This window comes from Rana temporaria, chromosome 2 (assembly GCF_905171775.1).
Source record: "Rana temporaria chromosome 2, aRanTem1.1, whole genome shotgun sequence".
NCBI classification, from domain to species: Eukaryota; Metazoa; Chordata; class Amphibia; order Anura; family Ranidae; genus Rana; species Rana temporaria.
This window is the reverse complement of record NC_053490.1, coordinates 308533774-308548888: the sequence shown is the minus strand read 5'-3', so window position 1 is coordinate 308548888 and position 15115 is coordinate 308533774.

Genomic DNA, 15115 nt, shown 5'->3' with positions numbered 1-15115 from the left:
TTGCGCCAAAAAAAAATCGCAGAGGTGATCAAATACCACCAAAAGAAAGCTCTATTTGTGGGGAAAAAAGGACGCCAATTTTGTTTGGGTACAGTGTAGCATGACCGCGCAATTGCCATTCAAAGTGCGACAGTGCTGAAAGCTGAAAATTGGCTTGGGCGGGAAGGTGTATACGTGCCCTGTATGGAAGTGGTTAAAGTGTATTTTTGAAAAAACGCTGGGCAAATACGGTGTGACATAAAATATTGCAACAACCACAATTTTATTCTCTAGGGTCAATGCTAAGAAAAATATAATCTATCATGTTTATAATTTCCTAGCAGAAATAATGATTTTTTACAACAAATGTCAGAAATGGTTTGGTCTCTAACCGCTTCAGCCCTGGAAGAATTTTGCCCCTCCTTGACAAAAGCACTTTTCGCGATACGGCACTGCGTTGTTTTAACTGACATTTGCGCGGTCGTGCGACGTTGCACTCAAACAAAATTTACGTCCTTTTTTTCCAACAAATAGAGCTTTCTTTTGGTGGTATTTGATCACCTCTGTGGTTTTCAGTTTTTGTGCTGTAAGAGCGACAGTTTTGAAAAAAAAAAGCAATATTGTTGACTTTTTGCTATAATATCCCCCAAATATATTATAAACAAAGTTTTCCTCAGTTTAGGCCAATATGTATTCTTATTGGTAAACTTGCAATAAGTGTATATTGATTGGTTTGTGCAAAAGTTATAGCGTCTACAAAATGGGGGATAGATTTATGGCAGTTTTATTGGTAATTTTTTTACACACTGGACACTTTTACACACTGGACACTTTTGACACTATATTGCGACCATTGTCATTTATACAGCGATCAGTGCTCTAAAAATGCACTGAGTACTGTGTAAATGAAACTGTCAGGGAAAGGGGGTTAAACACAAGAGGGCAATCAAGGGGTCAAGTGTGTCCTAGGGAGTGATAGTAACGGGGGGGGGGCTACCGCTGACATGACAGCGATGACTGCTCCCGATGACGGGAAGCAGTAGATCCCTGTCCTGTCACTAGGCAGAACAGGGAAATGCTTTGTTTACCTAGGCATCTCCCCATTCTGCCTCTCTGTGACACGATCGTGGGCCGCCTGGGAACATCGAGTTTGCAGAGCCCACAGTCGCAGAGAGCGCGGCAGGCGTGCGGCAAATTAAAGGGGACAAACCTGTACTCCCATTTGCCCACTGCTGCCATTGTGCTGACGTATATTAGCGTGCAGCAGACAGCAAGTGGTGAAATGGTTAAACTTCCTTCAGAGTTCTTTCCTTTGATAGAAGAATGAAAAGATAACTTGGCAGGCTGCCTGGATTTTGTTTTTCCAGCGGAGAGAACTCTCTTTACTTGTTAGATTGTGACATGCTGTTTTGAAGAACGGGAAGGGAAAAAGATCGCAATTTCGATTCTTCACGCTTAATCGTGCAGCTCTAGTATATGTAAGCCCTAATAGTGAACTTATGATGTTGGTTCTTTTTTTTTTTTGGTCTGTTTAAAACTTTTTAAATTGTTTTATTATCTGTTTGAGAAATGAAAAAATATACACCTTGATCCCACCAGAAATCCAGCAAGCTTGCGACATTCTGTGCTCTCTACCTCTACTGCAGCGAAATCTCAAGCAGTGTTATCAGTCCTGCCTAGTACACCTCTTATGACTACAGAACACCCCCCCCCCCCTGTGTCGTGTAGATGAGGGAAGGGGATGATTTCTGTAGTCCTAATACACTTCCTGACTGAAGGTTTATAATGCTGATGAGTGGGCAATTGTCACCTTTGAACAAGAAGTGTATTACTGGCAGGATCACCATGTGAAATGGCCTTGAAAAAAAGATTGATGCAGCTGCTGTATCATAGGACTGTTACACTGCAGTATTTCCAATTGTGTTCTTGAGTTTTAGATACATTCTAAGTTCAATAACACTTTAATTGTTAGGAAGTTGAGCAAATGGAGAAAGATTAAAATCTTTCTGTTAACCTGTGATGTCTGAACTTCGGCAGGGTTTTTTTTTTTTTCGTGGCAGTAGAAATGTCTTCACACTTGTTTCTTGTAAATAGAAAGCTGCAGTATTACAGTAGATTAGCCAACTTCCATAGACTTCTGTCTGAATTTAGAAGAACATTGTCGGCAAGGAAGCTGCAAAAGAAAACAGTTGTTGCAGATGACTGCGGGAATTATAGGCAACTTTAACTACACACCTAAATGCCATTGAATGATGTTGGGTAGCATAGTGTGGAGAAATCTCCAACTTCTGTGCTTATTTTCTAATTTGTCCAAAAGTTCCAGACCTGTTTCTGCAAGTTTTGCAGTTGTATTTACACAATTATTAATAGATGTATTAATAACCAATATAAATCTCCACAAATTTTGATAAAACCTGTCTTAAGACGGTCATAGATGGTTTGAATCTCAGCTGGTTTAGCAGGAGCCGGGTGAGTTTGGAACCATTTATGGGCAAGCTGATTGTACCAAAGTCCATCGATCGATTTTGGGTACAACCAGCATGCCAGGAGACTGTGTTGATCGGTGGGGGGGGCGGGGGAGAGATAGAGCAATTCTCTTTCCGCCAACCCATGGTTGCTGAAAAGAGAATCCTATATGGCCTACTTTAATCAAACAGGGTAAAAAGAACAAAACTGAGTAACCAGTCAGAGTTCAGGTTGATGTCAAATCTGTAAACACATTAAACTTGGTTGCTGCACTGCTTTATTAAGCAGTTGATGGTGAGAATACCCCTTTTATTTCAGTGGTTTTTAGGCTATACTGTCTATATGCTGCCAGCAGACTGTATTGCATACCATGATTTCTTCAGTGGCTATAGTGTTTCTGTATCGAATGTAATAATTGGCACTGGACTTTTTTTTTTTTTTTGAGCTTATATGCAGAAAATAAAATCAATTCCCTATTTATAATTCTTCATGTATTGATTTCCTGAAAAAATAGTATTTTAAATAAATATATACTTTTATTTTATTCAGAAGTGTATGTCTTTGTACCAATAATGTAGTAATCAAATATTTCATAGATGTACATGAGAATATAAAACACTTTCATTCACTGTTTCATTTTGAAATCTGGATATGGTGTGTTAATGAATGCAGAATAAAAAAAAAGAATGTTTTTTATTCCTGACTGCTTTCATTTTGTGAAAAAAACCTTTTGGATGGTTCCTTCCTCTCAAAAAGAAACTATACTGGATTTTCAGCAAGTGCAGATTTTTATTATTTTTTATATTCTAACCACATTAATATACTGGATTTAAGGGGGGGGGGGAGGTTCTCTTTGAATGTTTGCTTGGGGTTTTTTATTTATTTTTTTGACCTTTTTACATAAAGATCATTATCAGTGTCTCAAAGACTTTTTAACAGGTTCAGTTAAAAACGATGAACTTCTCTATATAAATTTTATTGTGTGTACACAAAATTAACTTAAATTTTCAGTAGTTTAGAGCTATCCTGTGTCTTCGTGTTCACTGTGTGGCATTTAAAGAGCCTAATTTGCCTATCCACTTCTTCTCTTGGACTACAGAGCAGTTACTCTCCATGTTGTTGGAGATGAGGTGAGGTGTTTGGTAGTTTACCAAAAGACAGCCAAGTAGGGCTAACGCAATTTCTCATAAATGTTGGCTCACAAAATCCTGTGAGGGGGATTTATCAGAATCCACAGCAGGTGCACATGGTAACCAATCGGCTTCTATATGACTACAGACTTGCTACAAGAGATGGTCAGTGACTGACACTAATGGTGAACATGCTTTAGGAAGACCTAGATTGACTCATTTCATGAGACTGCTAGAACTACAGGGCAATTGGAATATGCAGACTACTATCTGCAGAGGCCATGAGGCCCACAAAAAAAGTGCCAAAGAGCCACAGTTTGTGTCCCAGAGCTTCTAGACTGGTTTCCAGATAGTGAGAACAGTAAACCATATCTACTCAATGTATGTCCTCAGGTCTGTTTAAAGTCTCCACCAGAGCCATATGTGATGGGATGAAAATACAGGAGCACAGTTTGGGATAGGTGTCACCCCATAACATTGTCTAAACCAGGACCCTTTACTGAAAGCTTGTGTTTATGTAGACTGAAAACAACTCCCCCCCCCCCCCCCCCATTCATCCTCCAGGACAGCTACTTGAGAGATGATTGGTTTCCCTCTACAGGAAACACAAATCAAACCCAATTTAAAAGGCCCCTCCCTCTCCTTTTGACCCTCAGTTGTTTTGTGTTTCCAGACCCTCCAGGAGTACAACGTAATGTTTGTTTCTTTCTCGTACATCACGGGACACAGAGCAGCATATTCATTACTATGTGGGTTATATGGAGTACCTTCAGGTGATGGACACTGGCAATCTCAAACAGGAAGTGCCCCTCCCTATATAACCCCCTCCCATAGGAGGAGTACCTCAGTTTTTTCGCCAGTGTCTTAGGTGTTGGTCATGGTTTAGCTTACCTCCATATCCTTGGGATTAAGGTGGGCTAACCGGTTCTGTCCAAAGGCCTCAGTGCTAAAGTGGTCAGCAACCGGACCCCAAACCATTGGGGTGTAGCCCATAATGCTTTCTGTTTAGAGAGCTGGACCCTGGGCCCAGAACTTAGAAACCTTTAGGGGCCTAATGTTTCTGTTGCCAGAGTGCTATATGGGCCCAGGACAGTGGATCCTTCATAGGAACCCAGGGCCTGAAGGTCTAGACGCCACCCACGGAGATGGGGGAAGATTGGACCTCTTGCTGTGCAAAAGTCCTGCGGCATGGAGCAGGTAAGTATTGGGGGAGCTTGCGGAACTTGGTTCTTAGCGGGTTCCCTACAGGGGGTGCACAGGGGGGACATGCCTGGGTATGCTCTGCATTGGCAAGGAATCACTATGTCTATGACAGAGACAGGATGATTCAAACTTTTTCCCCAGTAAGATGTGACCTCCCTGGTAAGTGTTGCTTAGCTGGGCTGCTGGCGCTAGGTGTGGGATCTCTGTGAGAGGGGAGCCTTTTTACCATGCTAAAAAGGAGGTCTGTGACCTACCTAAAGGGCTTACCTGCCTGGGTGCCTGCGCTGCTCCGTCCTCCTCCATGTGCGATGGCCCCTGCCGTCGGGCGCGCGCGCGTGCCCGAGATATAAACGATTTTCGCGCCGTTTTCGTGGTGGGGGCGCGTCTCTGTTGGCGGCGAATCACAAATAAAGGAAGGGGAGGCCCTTCCATTAGCTGCCAATACCTCAGTATCATCCTGAGCTAGAGCATAGGAGGACACAGAGCGGAGCACGCCGAGGACACCCGGTGGCGAAAGGAAGGATTGCAGTCTTTTCTAAGGACTGTCAAACCTACAGATAGGTTTTCTTTTCCTTTTTCTCAGCAGATGGCTATTGGCAATACTTAGTGGGAGACAGAGTGGTTTTCTTTTCCTCTTCAAAAAAAAAAAAAAGAGAGAAGAAGGGAAAGAACTGCTGATCTCCCTTCTCAGTTTGGGCGTTAGTCTCTATCGCTCCCAAACCGACAGATCCCCTTAGCTACGTCTGTGGCTGGGTGATAGCAGGTGTACCTCGGTATTGTACCATGGCTTCTGGGTCAGAGGGTACAAAGGGTGGGGATTCCCCCGCAAAATCCGAGGGCTCAGACACGGCTATGCCGCTGCTCTCCCCACAGGACATATCAGGGCACGCCTTGATGGGACCTGGGGGATCTGGTGCTGGGGCTGATCCAGGTCAGTCCAACCCCGGCTTTGTCACTGAGAGGGTTCTTGCTGTTTCTTTAGGTGAACTAGAGAAAAGAATGGCAAAAAGGATAGCTAAGGCTATATCGGGTAGAAAGCGGACTAGGTCTCCGTCACCCGAGCAAGAAGCCTCAGACACAGAGATCCTTTCCCTTGGGGAATTGGATAGACTTGACGCTTTGGACCAGGGTGGTTCAGAGATCGAGGATCTGGATACTGAGGGGTCTGGTTCAGCCTCCCAAGGGGAAAGTTTGTGGGTTCAGGCCTTAACGGACATGGTCCATGAGGCATTTAAGTTACCCATACCAGAACCTCAAGTATCGGCGGTTTCAGCTTTAGGCTCATTAAGAACGCCTCAAAGCAACGCAGTTTTCCCGATCCATCCTCTACTCGAGGAGGTCATGTTTCAGGATTGGATTAAGCCAGATAGTCTTTTTACCACCTAAAAAATTCTCTGTTTTATATCCTATGGAGGAGAAATTCTCCAAAAGGTGGGCGCCCCCGGCGGTGGACGCAGCCATCTCCTATGTGAACAAATCTTTAACTTGTCCGGTGGAAAACGTACAGGTGTTTAAGGATCCGGTTGATAAACGCTTGGAAACATTACTGAAAGCCTCCTTTACTTCAGCAGGGGCGATAGTTCAGCCCGCTGTGGCTGCTATTGGAATTACCCAAGCATTATCAGATAAGACTAAGCAAATGCTTAAACTTATCCCTGCCCAGCAGGCAGAGGAATTTTCGGATATACCGAGGGCTATACGCTTTACGGTGGATGCTATCAAGGACTCCATCCAGCAGGCATCACGTTTATCCTTATTTCTAATCCATATGAGAAGGCTCTTATGGTTGAAGAGTTGGGAGGCTGAGCCCCCATGCAAAAAACTCCTGGTAGGGTTTCCCTTCCATGGAGGACGACTCTTCGGAGAAGATCTGGATAGATATATTCAGACTATATCAAGCGGCAAAAGCACTCTCTTGCCAGTCAAGAAGAAAGCCCGAGGGCCCGCGTTTAAGCGCCAGCCCTCCCCGGGACAGGGGGACAGGAGCCCTCTAATACCAGACAGTATCGACGGCCTCCTGCAAGATCAGGCTTTAACAATAAGCCACAAGGCCAAGCCACTGGGGGCAAGAAGCAGTGGTACCGCAAGCCTGCGAAGCCAGCCCCCAAGTCGGCCTTATGAAGGGGCGCCCCCACCCACGATGGTGGGGGGAAGGCTACGTCTCTTTGCAGAAGTTTGGGAAGCCAGCATTCCCGACTGCTGGGTACGGTCTTCCGTGGCCACGGGCTACAAACTAGAATTTTCAAAATTCCCTCCTCCTCATTACCAGGAGTCAAGAGTACCAGGCGACCCTGTGAAGAGAGCCGCATTGATGGCGGCATTGAATCATCTACTATGCCAGAAGGTGATAGTAGAAGTACCAGTCCGGGAACAGGGATTGGGATTCTACTCCAACCTGTTTATTATCCCAAAGCCCAACGGCGATGTCAGGCCAATCTTGGACTTAAAGGGAGTAAATGCGTACCTAAAGGTCCGCTCATTCCGGATGGAAACTATTCGGTCAGCTGTCGCCGTGCTCCAGAAGGACGACTTCATGGCGTCCATAGACATAAAGGATGCTTACCTTCATGTGCCAATTTTTCAGCCACATCAAGTATTTCTACGCTTCGCGGTGGCTCAGCGTCATTTCCAATTTGTGGCGCTCCCCTTCGGGTTGGCTACGGCCCCCCGGGTATTCACGAAGGTCCTAGCCCCAATCCTAGCCAATCTAAGGACCCAAGGGGTCACGGTCCTGGCTTACCTGGACGACCTTTTGGTCGTAGACCACTCGTCTCCTGGCCTGGAACGAGCAGTGGCCCTCACGGTTCAGTACCTCGAGAGGTTCGGCTGGGTCCTAAATCGAGACAAGTCAGCATTCCTGCCCACAAGGCAGCTGGAATATCTCGGCATGAGATTGGATACAGAACAACAAAAGGTGTTCCTACCCCTATTAAAGGTCAAGGCCATCAAAGAGCTAATACAAATAGTTCTAAGAAAGAAAAGGCCAACTGTTCGCCTATGTATGCGACTACTAGGCAAGATGGTGGCCACATTCGAGGCGGTTCCGTACGCTCAGAGCCACACTCGCATCCTGCAGGCAGCCATCCTGTCAGCATGGAGCAAGAGGCCTCAGGCCTTAGAAATTCCTTTGCCACTCTCACCAAGAGTGCGGCAAAGTCTATCTTGGTGGTTAAACCCTCAGAATCTCCTGAAGGGAAAGACTTTCAGTCCTGTGACCTGGAAGATAGTAACCACAGACGCCAGCCTGATAGGCTGGGGAGCAATTTTGGATGGTTGCACTCGCCAGGGCACTTGGGCAGCGGCAGAGAAGCAGTTGCCCATCAATGTCTTGGAGCTCAGAGCTGCTCGACTAGCCCTCAAGGCTTGGACGTCCAAACTACAGGGGTTCCCGGTGAGAATACAATCGGACAATGCCACGGCGGTGGCATATATAAATCACCAAGGGGGAACCAAGAGTCAAGCCGCTCAAAAAGAAGTGAGCTTGATTTTCTTGTGGGCAGAAGCCCATGTGCCCTGCATATCGGCTATATTCATTCCCGGAGTGGACAACCTACAGGCGGACTTCTTAAGTCGCCAAACTCTGTTGCCGGGGGAGTGGTCTCTGCATCCACAGGTCTTTCAGACACTCTGCCAGAAATGGGGAGTGCCGGACGTGGATATCATGGCATCGAGACTGAACAAGAAGCTAGACAGGTTCATGTCCCGCACAAGGGATCCCAGGCGGAACCGATGCGTTAGTTTGCCCTTGGCATCAGTTCAAACTTCTTTATGCATTTCCCCTGCTCCAGTTACTACCCCGCCTGCTGCGCAGGATCAGGGTGGAGCACATACCAGTTATCCTGGTAGCTCCAGCATGGCCCAGAAGGGCATGGTATTCACTAATCCTGAAGATGGTAGTGGGAGACCCTTGGACTCTTCCTCTACGGCCAGACCTGCTATCGCAAGGTCCGATCCTCCACCCTGCCTTACGGCATCTAAATTTGACGGCCTGGAAGCTGAATCCCTGATTCTCAGGGGTAGAGGTCTGTCTCAGAGAGTAATCTCTACCCTAATCAGAGCCAGGAAACCGGTCTCTAGGGTGATTTATTACAGGGTCTGGAAGGCCTATGTAGGCTGGTGTGAGTCCAAGCGATGGCTTTCTCGGAAGTTTACCATCGATAGAGTATTAAGTTTTCTCCAGCTAGGAGTGGATAGAGGACTGGCATTAAGCACAATCAAAGGACAGATTTCAGCTTTGTCAGTATGGTTTCAGCGGCCGCTGGCCACCCACTCGCTGGTTAAGACCTTCATGCAGGGGGTCTTACGTATTAATCCTCCAGTTAAATCCCCGCTTTGTCCGTGGGATTTCAATCTTGTTCTGTCAAGTTTACAGAAACAACCTTTTGAGCCGTTGGCTGAAATTCCTTTGGTTTTACTGACAAGGAAGTTAGTATTTTTGGTCGCCATGGTTTCCGCCAGAAGAGTATCGGAACTGGCAGCCTTATCCTGTAAGGAACCATATCTTATTTTACATAAGGACAAGGTCGTTCTCCGCCCTCATCCTTCCTTCCTACCGAAGGTTATATCCAGTTTTCATCTAAACCAGGATTTGGTATTACCATCCTTCTTCCCTAAACCTACTTCCAGAAAGGAAGGGTTGCTGCATACCTTGGATATTGTCAGGGCCATGAAGGCCTATCTTAAGGCTACAGAGAAGATCCGGAAAACAGATGTGTTGTTCATTTTACCGGATGGGCCCAAGAGGGGGCAGGCAGCTGCAAAATCCACCATCTCAAGGTGGATTAAACAGTTAATCACTCAAGCCTACGGCTTGAAGGGGTTGCCTCCTCCGTTATCATTAAAGGCTCATTCTACTAGGGCCATGGGCGCCTCCTGGGCAGCACACCACCAGATCTCTATGGCTCAAGTTTGCAAGGCGGCAACCTGGTCTTCTGTCCACACGTTTACAAAATTCTACCAGTTGGACGTAAGAAGGAATACTGATACAGCCTTTGGGCAGGCAGTGCTGCAGGCTGCAGTTTGAGACCCTCGATTTCCGGGGGCTCCCTTTTGAGTAAAATTTAAAATTTAAAATTATTTTTTCTCAACTAAGTTGGATTTATTATGATTTGAGTATACCTCTAAATTAAATCCTTTTGTCTTGGGAAGATGTTCTCCCTCCCCTCATTGTAAGCATTGCTTTGGGACATCCCACATAGTAATGAATATGCTGCTCTGTGTCCCGTGATGTACGAGAAAGAAAAAGGGATTTTTAATACAGCTTACCTGTAAAATCCTTTTCTTGGAGTACATCACGGGACACAGAGCTCCCACCCCTCTTTTGGGGACCATTTTGGGAGGCATACTGCTTGCTACAAAACTGAGGTACTCCTCCTATGGGAGGGGGTTATATAGGGAGGGGCACTTCCTGTTTGAGATTGCCAGTGTCCATCACCTGAAGGTACTCCATATAACCCACATAGTAATGAATATGCTGCTCTGTGTCCCGTGATGTACTCCAAGAAAAGGATTTTACAGGTAAGCTGTATTAAAAATCCCTTTTTTTCATAGGCCTCCCTGATGTTTTGGGTTAATTGCCTCCCCGGTGGTTTAGTTGCAGCAACTTTCTTCCATGTCCAGCATCTAGCTGTTTGCAGAGACATTTTCCTTGTGTCCTCCCCGCGTTGGGTGTACCAAAATGGCGTCGGAGGACTTCCGGTCACGCGGCAAGTTGGCGCCCGAACCGAAAGTTGCATGAGGCACTTCCAGGACGCTGTCTAAGGAATCACAGCGTGGTACAATGCAGGGGACTCGCTGCTTTGGAAACGGTCTCCCCAGTTGGTCTTTATTCTCTTCTCTATGGAACTTGAGAACAGGTCTGAGGATGGAGCACCTGCTCCAGTTGAGCCAGCGGTAGCAGCCCAATACTGCCCCCAAGGCAAGCCATTTTCTGTAGCTAAAGAGCTACTACAGCAGGGAGGTCTGTTATGGTTTTGTTTTCTGAAATCTTGGGAAGGTGATCTTGCCTCCAAGAATAAACTCTGCAGCATACCCTTTGAGGGCAAGCGCTTATTCAGTTCTTCCTTAGAGTAAGTCCGAGCTCGTTCTTCCAAGAAGAGTAAGCGGTTTCCATCTTCTCAAAGGAATAAGCCACAGAATAAGAGGCCTTTTCGTGGCTTCCAAAACAAAGTTAATTTTCTATGCATCTTTTCTATACTATAAAGTCTATATTTTACTTTGTATGTATATACAAAAACTGCTTTTATGGACTTCCTTGCTCAAAATGGCCGCTAGTAGTACTCCCTCCCATTGAGACAAGAATGTGGCTGAAAGATGGCGTCTACCCCTCCACTGGTGAAAAGTAAATGTCTTTCGCGCTACTGGTGAGTATATTTGACATTAGAAGAAGCTGGAGCTAAAAAGCTGCTAGATCTGATAGTGTTTACTGCACACAAAGATAAATAATGGTAAATAGTGATCTTGCGCTTAAGAATACAAATATGTGCAAACTGCAAGAAAGTGACTCAGTGCTGTGCCTGATTACAATAAAAACATGAATAGTGTAAATATGTAAACCAATAACTAATCGGCAAAGAAATATACAGCAAAAGTATACAACATAAGTATATGATCAATAGTCCAAAGTGCAAAATTGCAAAACGTGCAAAAATATATGAAAAAGCCAAAAATGGATTAGGCTAAGTGTGAAGAATGGTTCAATATAACAATGAACAATAAGGGAATGCAGGATGTAATAAAGTTCTGTTTAAAATGGATGATGAGAAGAAACAGGGTCAATCTTCCAATATAACAATGGTCTTGATGGATATGTTTCCTAAATTGCAGTATTGAACCATACTCTGTGTCCTCCACCAGTCTCTCAGAACTCTCAACTCACTGTCCAAGGATCTAGAGCACATCAACTTATTCCTTTATTGTCAGTCATCTCTGCTGCTAGTGTCGTGGTCACTGCGATATATTCACTATTGGGCTCCTCTATTCCTTATAGTAGCTCTATATCAGCCAAAAGAAGGGGGGGGGGAGAAGACTCCAGCCCATACCCTAGGTAGAAAGCGACTGAGTCACTTTCCTGCAGTTTGCACATATTTGTATTCTTAAACGCAAGATCACTATTTACCATTGTCTACCCCCCACTGCCCACGCACTGGAGGTATGAGGAAATACAGAAGAGGGCACGCTCAACCAAACTTCAGGAAAGTCGGCTTCCTGCATTCTTCTTGTGTTTCAGCCAATTGAGATGTGTTTTTAGACTGATCATTTACATAATAGTGACGTATACTGTGTATGAGAAGCAGGGCACTTACTGATAATAAACAGAATTGAGGAGGCGATTGAACTGAGTTGACTCAGTGTGGTTACTTCTTACGTGCACGTACATTCTCACTTACAAATTAGGAGCAGCAGAAATCCATCCTGAACCCCATTGAGGCTCTGAACCATCACAGAAGAAGTGGCCTTTTAACAAAGACAAACAAAAAGGGGGGGCACTCTTTGCTCCTTCAGCCCCTACCAAAAATCCTCAGTGATGCCATGGCAGGGGTAGGAGGGAGATTGTCCCATTTTATCAAGGAATGGTCATACATTTCCAACAATCCTTTTATACTCCAAATGATAGAAAGAGGTTACAGGTTGGAATTTAAAAGCCCCCTTCCTCAGAGGTTTTTTCTTACCCATCTGCAGAGGGACCAAGAAAGACGGCAGGCCATGGTGAATCTGATTACTATGTGGGAAACAGAGGGAGTTATTTCTCCAGGGCTCAGGTCCAGCACGTTTTACCCTCTTGTCACTGTTAGCTCTTATGAAAAGAGAAATGCCGGCACTCACTGATAACTTTCTGCACCTCCGTGGGGTGACCTTTGCGGTTCAGTGAGCCGCTGTCCACACTGGACTTCTCATGATATGGCAAAGTTCTTTTAGGTTGACCTTAAGCAAGAGGGAAGGCTGGCTAGGTTGCACCAGAAGACAAAGGCCACACTCATGGAAAGGCACTCCCCCCCCCCTCTTCTTACTAAACTGATGGTCCCTACCTGAGCACATGGAGGTCTTGGTTATGTGGCAGAAAGTTTATATTGTAGCAAGGATGTCAGCACTGCGCAAAAAGAAAGAGACTCACTGACGCACTGAAAAGCAGCACTGACTGGCATAACTAATGGGCACAGTTGGAGCTGCACTGATAATCAGGGCACTTCAGTAGTCCCTTGGTAAAGAAGAAAAGTAATTACTGCGCTGTCTAAAAAATAAAATAAAAACGTGCTATTGCACGTTTTTATTTTATTTTTTAGACAGCGCAGTAATTACTTTTCTTCTTTAGCAGCAACTTTCTGTGAGATACGTACAGTAGAAAACACTTATCAAAAATAAGTTACACTAGTGATTAAACATTAAACAAAATCTGAGTGAGTAATATCAATTCGTAAAGTCCATCCAATAAAGTGACTTCAACGTGGCATGTATATCAGTACGTCCAAGGAAACTTGATGTCTAAAGGAATAACTTCCACCTCGTAAGTTCACTGCCGCTTACCGACTCCCTCTGATCTCCTATTACGGGAGATCATAAGCACTTTTTCGACTTAGTACCCAGCCAGGGCCTTTGAAGGACACAGCAACAGCGTCTTCACAAACTTCCGTTCCTCACAGAGGGCACAATTGCACAGGATCCCCAAGAAGAAATAAAAGCTTCAATAGTATAAAATCTTTGGGTATTTTATAGTAAAAAAAGTTGAGGTACACTTAGTGCCCTCAAGTCACTCCAAGTCGCTTGACATCAGAAATCCCATGTTAGTCAATGAGAGCCGTCTTAATGTACACTACTGAAGTCGCTCTGACTTCAGAAAAGGTTCCTGCACTACTTCAAGGCGACTTCTAGGCTTGTCAGCCCTCAAGTCACTCCAAGTCGCTTGACATCAGAAATCCCATGTTAGTCAATGAGAGCCGTCTTAATGTACACTACTAAAGTCGCTCTGACTTCAGAAAAGGTTACTGCACTACTTCAAGGCGACTTCTAGGCCATAGATTTCAATGGAAGTTGCCTCCAATGTCGGATCTCCATCTTAACTGAAGCAACTTTACAGGAAAAGAAAATAGTTTATTCAGGCAGACCCCCCCTTCCACAGAGCTGATTATTCTGTGATTGGCCACAGCCAAAGTCGCCTGTCCTGAAGGCAACTTTAAGTCGCGTTGTAAGTTGCTCCAAGTCACGCAAAAGTCGCCTTGCAAAGTCGCGCTGTAAGTCGAGTTTCCCCTGTGTGAACCGGCACTTAGTTATGTAGATAAATTTGAGCATAAAAACAAGCTGGCCAGCTCAAAATTGTAGCCTGTCACTCCGGGGACCTGTGTGAACGCGGTGATGTCAGCACGTCGCTCCTCCATACGTGTTTCGTCACAAATTACGTCATCCAGGGGCCACATTGATGTCACTTTTATTGGATGGACTTTAAGAGTTGATATTATTCACTCAGATTTTGTTTAATCATTAGTGAATTTTTATTAAAGTTTACAGTATAAACAGAAAACAATTATCTCGGCTTGTATTGTGTATCATATAACATCTTTAGGGAGTCATAAAATATATTCGAGGAATCCTCTACTTATAGCCTGCATAGCGCTTCATCATATCCTAATGTGGACTGTACCGTAATTGCTCAAATGTTTATCATGCACCGGTCATGTTTTGCCAAAGTTCTTACTCTGTACACAGTACAACTTTATTCATGACCTGATGCGTGCTCCCTATTATCCGCCATAGAGTGTGTCCCACCCGCTGGGAAAACCAGCTCCCCATCTGTCTATCGGGGGAGCCTAGCTCTTCCGGTCGCGGGGGGTACCACAGGTACCTCAAGAGAATAATGTCTCACGAGGGTGAAACAAGGACAAATATCAAAACAAAACAAGAAAAATACTGAGAAAATAGAAAGTGGGGGGGGATTATGGCTCTGTACTCAAGGACTTATCTGCTAGGAACGAATGTAATTTGTAATTGTTCTGGGGTCATTTGTCAGGTATCTGATCCATGGGTCCCACACTTTATGAAACAACTTCATCTTATCTTGTACCAGTGCTGTTAACCTTTCGTTCAACATAAGCCATGACAGATTGTGTTTAAGCTGGTTGAAGGGTAGGACGGCGGACCTCCAATTTCTGGCTATAGTTATTTTAGCTGATATGAATACAAAAGTAAGAAGCTGTCTTTGGAGTCTGGATGCTTCAGCTACTCTGCCACCCAGGAGTGCATGTTTTGCGGATTTTGTCAAGTTAATCTGGGTGAGGGAATATACAAAATTGTAGACCCTGATCCAAAATCTCCTGACCTTGGGGCATGTCCACCATATATGATAC